Here is an 8,607-nt window from a genome sequence, read left to right on the forward strand (position 1 = left end):
ATTTTTCTCGACCGTTCATCGCCACGACCGACGCATCAGATTATGCGGTCGGGGCAATCCTCAGCCAAGGCAAGATAGGCGAAGATCTGCCTATAAGCTACGCTCGCGAGTGATGACAAAACCCGAAAAGAACTACACAACAACAAAAAAGAAACTCCTCGCGATAATATTCGCGATTAGGCAATTCCGACCATATTTATACGGAAGAAAATTCACCCTGATAACCGATCATCAACCACTAGTGTGGCTGAGGTCAACAAAAGACCCAGGGGCCCAATTACGTCGTTGGGCTAATGAATTAGAAGAATACGATTATGAGATCAAATATAAACCGGGAAAATTAAATCTAAACGCGGACGCGCTATCGCGAAACCCGGTACCTGAGGAGACAGATGAAGTCACTCAGGAGAAAACCGTCGCAGTCATAACCGGAATGAACGCGCAAATTTGGGACGTAGAGGTCGGGGACGCGATATGGTACACTATCAGACCAAGTGGCCAAAGAATAGGGCCATGTGTGATCGAAGAACTATGGTCAGATAACAAAGTACTGGTCATGCGCGGGGATAGACCAGATATCGCTCGGGGGTAAAACATTGTTGCAGTGAATAACCCCCCGACAGATTGGAACACAAGCGAGACCGGGATCGAAGCGGTCTCAGCTTACGTCGACATAAAGGTCGGTGATATGGTATGGCACAAGAAATTCTCACCATATCACACGGTGGGACCACACGAAGTTATCACACTCCTTTCGCCCGACGTAATTAAAGTCAGAACAGGGAATGTCGATACACACGTGTCAAAATGCCGAGTCGTCTCGGTAAACGAAGAGCCGAATAAGGGTCCGAGAACGACTTCACACGGAAGCCAAGACGTCGCTCAACAACAGCCACCCCAGGATGACCCCGGTCAATCTACAGAAATCCAAGAAAACCGCCCGACAAAAAGGAAGCGAGGACGCCCACGAAAAATTCCTGTTAAACCTAGGATACGAAAACGGCCCTCGAAATTACCAGCAGTTAAAAGAAAAAGAGGACGACCGCGGAAAATCCCACTCGAAGAAATATCTACAGAAGAGGAAAATATTGCAAAACGCCCAAAAAGAAACACGCAACCTCCTCAGGCAAATGAAGAACCGGAAACAGAAAGAGAGAGCTCTAACCCCGGAAGCGAATCCGGAAGTATATTCGACCCCACACAAGAGCCAGTACCAACGTCAGACGAAGATATGGGTCGACACAAATACCAAGAAGATAACGCAACAGCTGACGAGGGAAACGGAACGACACTCGACAACCAAAACGAGATCGATGTGCGAGAGAAAAACGGAGAAAACAACAACAATAGTCAACACAGAGAACCACTGGATGACACAAATTACGATGCATGGGAGCCGCCGACGGACGCTGATAACAGCGAGGGAGAAGACCCCCCTTTCGTCGACAACGAAGAGCCACCAGAGTATCAACTTTCAGAAGAAGAAGACAACGAGAATGTCCGACACTCTCGAATGCACGTGACAGGAATGGATACAGGCGGAAGAACTGACGTCACAACGGTGTCAAACGGGAGAGGTAATTAAAATAAAGAAATCCGACAAATGGGGATTTGGCCTGGTTATTAAAGATGACAGAGGCAGAACTCCTCGAGGATAACATTAAACGAGCCCTAGAAATATTTCTCGAGCTAATAACAGCCGAAAATATACAAATAATAAGAATGGCACACGACTATGATTGCCTATCGGGACGATCACGAAGAACAATCAGAACGACCCTGAAGGAAAAATTACGCGGAACCAACATACAAGTAATATTATGCGCAAGATTACTCGAGGTGCCGACTACGGAAGATCGCATTTCCATCGTTGAAGAAAAACACACATCAACGATAGGAGGACATAAAGGCATCACCAAAACCCTATACGGAGTGAAACTCCAATACTATTGGAAGAACATGTCCCAAACGGTCCGAGAATACGTGAACCTCTGCCAAACCTGCCAACGCAAGAAACTAACGAGGGAGAAGGCCCGCCACCCCATGATCATTACCGACACACCAATCGACGCGTTCGAGAAGGTGTCTATGGACATCTATGAGCCCTCCAGCAGGAGCTACAGGGGATACGCATACCTATTGACAATGCAGGATTGTCTAACGAAATACGCCTTGGTCGTGCCATTGAGAACGGAACGAGCGGAAGACGTAGCACGGGCTCTCGCACGCAAATTAATTTGTACATTCGGCGCGCCACAGGCACTCTTGTCGGACAGAGGCACAAATTTTACAAGTCAAATCACCGCGGAATTTTGTAAACTATTTAGAATTCGCCACTGTCTGACTACCGCGTACCACCCCCAATCAAACGGATCCCTCGAACGCAGTCACCATGTCCTAACCGAATTTCTGAAAACCCAAATCGGAGATAGCGGAGACTGGGACAAATGGATAGATATGGCGATGTTTGCGTATAATACGAGCGTACACGAAAGCACGGGATTCACCCCTCACGAGCTAGTTTTCGGAGTAAAACCACGCGTACCCTCAACAAGATCGATCGAGGGAATCGGAGGCAAGCCCTATCGCGTATTATTCCAAGAATTAACCGAAGGACTAAAAAGAGTACGCGAACAAGCTCGGATAAACCTCATAAAATCGAAACAAAGATCAAAAAAATATTATGACCGAAAAGTGAGGGAAATACCGCTCCAAGTAGGAGAATATGTTTGGCTCCTAAAAGAGCCTAGAACGGGAAAAAGGGACGATGATTGGAAAGGACCATACCGTATCCTAGAAATTTTGGATCACAACAACGTGAATATCCAAATGGAAAGGAGACCGAAAATCGTGCACCGCGACAAACTAAAGAAAGCGCGACTCAGGGAAGCCGAAAACCGCCCCGAAAACCGAAATTAGAAAAAAACGAAACGACGAAATTAAACCGAAAGAAAATTTCTGAATAAAAAAAAAATAATAATAATAATAATAACTCACCATAATTAAAGAAGAGGCATCACCTAATTTGGCAGCAGTTGACTCCGGAAACCGAACTGGAGGCGAGCTGGATGGCGAATCTTCAGAAGAATCCTCGAACGATCTTCGGTGATCTATCGTCGTTCTTCTAGAGACAATTTATCTTTCAAAAATATTTAAAAAAATATATATATCTCCCAGGGATCTTGAAGATCTGTTTGGCTCGCCAAAAAGTTCTCCGGATTAATCTTTGGAAGATTTTTCCAACGTTTTCCAACGCTAATGGGTTTAAGAAAAATTTGCGCAATTGCAATTCTTCCAATTATTGCAATAATTAATTTATCCCTGAAATATATGTTAATCATTTTTCAACCAAGAGGGTTCGAGGTCCCTTTTACTTGGATGTTAACACAGTTTCATAAAATTTTTTTTTTCACGAAAACCCCAACTTTTGGAGAAATAGTAGATCATTCGTTTAATTAAATTTCCACCAGAGGAATTTGGGAAATGAATTAATAAATTTTTGCAGCTTGAACATAAATAACAAGCTCAATAAATTAAAGATAAGTGAGATTAGTCGTTTGGACTTGAGCAGTCAAATAGGTTAATAAATAATAAAAGTAACTGATTAATCAGGGTATAATCGATATATTTTGAGTAGAATGTTCTCTCCTTAGAGAAAACGAGGGAATTTTACGACTTGGAAATACCGGACCACTGAATTACTCATATTACATTTTGCCCGAAAAATATTCTTATTTCTGACTGATGAACTGTAGAGTACAATCAGCCAGGAATAAGAAGGGGAGTGAAGGACGAAACGTAGAACAACAAAAAAAAAAATAGCCGTGTGTATACTTGGATGTAAAACGGGAATGATCGGCCTTATATGCAAGACCGCACGACCCTTATACGAGGTCAATGGGAACAAGGATTGTGAGGTACAAATGATCTCCAATCCCCGTTTTTCGAGCTCCGAGATATGCGATGTACGGGTAAAATCAATGGACCGAACATATTGGGCCCGAATAGGAAATTCCAACACATGGGTTTTTTCCGTCGTCACGGAAGACGAAATACGAGTAAAATGCACAAGACGCGAACCCGCCACGATCATCATTACGGGAACCGGAACAGGCACTCTAGCGCCAGACTGCGAGATCCGATCGCGATTCGTCACCCTCACCCCATTCCTTGAACTGACGTCGAAGTTCGACCTAAAATTCGTGAACAGAGCCGTCTTCGACATCCCGACCCTACTAAATAAGACAATACGCGGACTCGGACCGAACAATTTGACGGAAATCTTAGGCGATATAGGCCTACTACAAACGGTACAGGTTGGACAGAACGACGAGGACAGCGTCACAAGGGACAGTCTCGGGCTGCAAGTCATTATCGATAAAGCCCGAGCGCTGTCCAAACAAGGGGACACAAACAGAAGACTGAGGAGGGTTGACACGGGTTAGGATACGCGGGGATTTCGCTAGGAATTCTTGGGGTGATTACCGCGGCATGTTGGAAATTCTCCCTATGGTCGAAGGTCGCGACGCTATGTGGGGGAGTTAGGTTTTGTTCAGGTACTCGAAACAGGGAGAACGAGCCCCACCGACCGAGAACCAGGACCCCATCGCCGCAGGCGCCACCACGACGACCACGCGCGAGAAAAACAAACCAAGAAGTACACCTTCCGATGAAGACGCTCGCTCGAGGAGTACGACCGGGGCCTACAGCCACCATCACAGAGATTGTGGAGCTGGACGAACACTTGGAGCCTGTCGAACCAGGTCGCCCAGTCGAGACAGCCGCCCCCCTCACCACTCAGCTTGCGCTGATTCCCCAAAATCGAGTCACGCACACCCAACAATATCAGGCCCTTCCGATGATCAGCGGGCCGCCGGAACGAACAGGAGCCCAGGGTTGGCAGATCGTCAGCCCATACTGGAACGGGGAGATGTCTTACTCCAGACCACCCCTCCAACACGACCTGGGAGGATGGTAACCAGCAGAACCAACCCCGAAAGCACCTATCAACGACCTCGCTAACTTGTTCTTACGCTTATCCGAAAGGAGTTAAATACTGTTCTTGATAAGGATTTTAGCAATAAGAAAAACTGTGAGGGTCCGGTCGATAGGGATAGTTTTAAATTTAGCTCATATAGCAGGGATTTTGGCCCTTATGGCAGGGAAGTTGATAGCCCTTTTGGCATAAGCCGAGGCCCTTAAGGCACAGACTATATTAAAATTCGTTTCTCTTAGTTTAGTACTCTTGCCACCTGATTGTGAACCAGGGTAGCAATAGTTTTATCAGGGGAGTGTGACGTATTGGCCTCCGCCAATGCGTCGTTTTTGAAAATCGATGCCCAGACATTGGTCAGCAGTCCCACGGTGTCTTGGAGACGCTGTGGTCAGCTGCCCCAGTGTTTGGAGGATCGGTTTACTCCCTGTAACGCCATTTGGACAAAGGACTGAACAATCCAACGGATGTTTAGACCATTGTCAGCACCCAAGTGACGTCACAGCAGGGATCGAATAAAGCAGTTTCAGGGCTTTTGGCACGTCCAGTATACTGTGTGACTGTATGAGTCTTGCGTCAATGATGACACAAGACAATATTGGTGCAAAAAGCCGTGGAACTGCTTAGAACAGCGATTTGGACTTGGAGGAGATTTAGAGACTCGCAGAGAGCACAGATACCTTCCAGCAGCAGACCAGACAGGGTCTTCCACTGTTCGTAACCGCGCTCCAAGTCCAACTCATGAACATCTAATAACGCGATACCGACCCACTCGCGCAAGGAGTGTATACAATTAAGAGCAAATATATATATATATATTTAATACATTCCGCGAGTGAGGTTATTTTGTGTTGTTCCCAATCCGTCACCAAGACATCCCTCCTAGAAGAGTGAACCCGAAGGGCTCACCGAGATCTAGCCGGACGGGGCACGACGGCCCAGCAGAAGGGGACAAGACCAGCCCACTGAAACTCACCTAAAAGCCCATAAGGATTTGCTGCCCCGTTATTGTCACCGATCCAGATGGCGCAGGATGTTATGTGCTCTATCCCCTCCCTGCGATTTTCATCCCCACTCCTCGATTTCTATGGTAAATCCTGATATTGAATGTGCGTTCAAATTGTGTTTTTCTTTCTGTGGTTTTTGCGAAGAAAAAATAATGCCATCTTGTGCGGTTCAAGGATGCAAATCGGGTTATAATACGAATCCTGAAAAAGTACATTTTTTTTCGATTACGAAAAAAAGATTAGCAGAGTGGAGAATTGCATTAAATCGTGATGATTTGAGTGCTGGGAGAGCTGTATGTGAAAAACATTTTCGAACTCAAGAAATAGATTGGACAGAGAGAGATGCTATAATTAGAAATGGACAAGTTTTCGGCAAGGTATGTTTACATATTTTTTGTTCATGAAAAATAATGTCATATTCGGGTAAAAAAGATTTGTATATATGTCGTAGACAATTTTAAAAGTTCCACGGCTGAAAAGAGGAGTAGTTCCGTCCATTTTTCCCTGGACCGAGGACTGGAATTCTCTTGATTTGAAATGCCAGGTAAAAAACCCAACTCACGAGAATCTAGTTGCGAGCCATCACAGGGGTGTAATTCACAAAGGAGAGCTCATTAACGAAGGACTGGGTTCTGATAATTTATTTGCACGCCCCGACAATAATGCACCTAATCCTGTCCCGATCCATGAAAATCAGGAAAATTTGGAATTACCCCTGGACGTCCCGTCAATTTCCAATTTTAGTGATAGTGAGAATCTCGCATCTTCGGAAAATGCATGTGCTTCACCATGCTGCAGTAATGAGGCAGCTGATTCTGTGTCATTACGTGGAAACATTAACAATCACACATCTTCGATTAGCTTTAATGAATTGGTACGAACTAGCTTCAAACTTACTGAGGGATGGTAACAAGAAATAAAGCCCACTAATCATAGAAACATGCTAAGTTTCATCGTAACTAAAATTATTGAAAATAAAAACTCATTAAACGGTCCAAACCATGTGACACCAGTAATCTGGAAGGCGATTCTGATAAAACCTAATTTAATACCTCAAGTCTACGTGTTACATCAACCCTGGGATTATATTGATCATGCACCAATCCGATCCATTGTAGAAATCCAAGCTTTGATAAATAGAATTGATGGACTCAATGTCTGCACCGGCCCTCTTCTGCACGATGAATTAGATGAATCGAAAATAATTAAATTCTATGTATTTTTAATTATTGTATGTACATAGCTAAGATAAGCACTTCATTCTCATTTTTATAAGATAGTAAATGTTAACAAATTATCGTTTTTTCTTTATTTTTTCTGCCAACGCGCACAAAAACCCTGGCGCGTATTCAAATCTTCAAACTCCCAAGCGAGATCGAGCATATAGCCATCTGCGCCACCTAGGACGTGACAATATCTGGACAGCTATCGAGCAGGAGTTGCAGTGGGCTGGTATCGACATTTAAATGTATCGAGAGATTATTTATCTATGTATGAAATATCGATATTATTCAAACTGAAACAAAGCTTTTCACATTTGCTTCAATGCTTTCGTTTTTAACACAAATTTCATGAAAAATTGGTTAACCATCTGGCAATTAACGAGGGTAACAAGGAGAATTCAAATTTCATGAAGGTCACAAGGGTAAGAAGTACTATCGTAAAGTAACATTGTTGTGATCGTGTTAATGCTCGCCTCTAGTAACATTTAATAACTCCCTAGTGAATCTCATGAAATTTAGCCATTTACTGAGCACCCTCATGACATTCGACCTCCACAACCATTTAGATATTTTTTACATTTTATACTTTTTTAACGTATTTTACGTAAAATACGTGCATTCAAAATCCGGTCGAATGTAATAAACCGTAAAATACATTTTATACATTTTTTACATAATTTACGTGTATTATACGTATAAAGTAAAAAACCCAAGATCCCACCGATTTACCCAACTCTGTTTCAACGTAGTACTGGTCATTCAAAACAAAAGTTTTTCGTAATGTTTTTCTCTATAGAGTTTTCAAGTACAATTCGAGCTTCGCATTAAACCATGTGGATCCTAAAATCTTTCCCAGAGACAATACTATTTTCCTCAAGAGAAACTAAAGTACTTTCTATCCCTCTCTAAAAGCCGCATATGAGGCCCCTTTTCTTCAAGTCACGTAACATGGAAAGTGGGGCTTCGGTCAGTTTCAGTTATCACGGGGATGGAACACCGACTCCATCGCTATGTTCAAGGCCACGAGTGGTTCCTTACTCCCTCATGTAGAATGGACCCTCCAATCGTTGAAACTTAGACTAATTTCCAGAATAAGAATAACAGCAGGTCCATTCTATACGAGGAGGTGACTAGTTCGGAATCACGTCTCCTACAATCTTAAGTTGTTATTGTAAATAGTATGCTAAGATCACATTAAGTTGTAAACCAAAAAAACTGCATTGATATAAAATTGATGTTTGTTTTTATTTATGTAAATTGAAATTTCCCGCAGTTTTACGGGCAACGGACCCACCATCTATAATACCCGAAGATCCAGGCGCGACGGTGGCGCGTGCCTCTGTTGGGGTGCAATATTACGGCTGACCTATCACCATCCTAGCCC

Source organism: Diachasmimorpha longicaudata, chromosome 13 (assembly GCF_034640455.1).
Source record: "Diachasmimorpha longicaudata isolate KC_UGA_2023 chromosome 13, iyDiaLong2, whole genome shotgun sequence".
Taxonomy (NCBI): domain Eukaryota; kingdom Metazoa; phylum Arthropoda; class Insecta; order Hymenoptera; family Braconidae; genus Diachasmimorpha; species Diachasmimorpha longicaudata.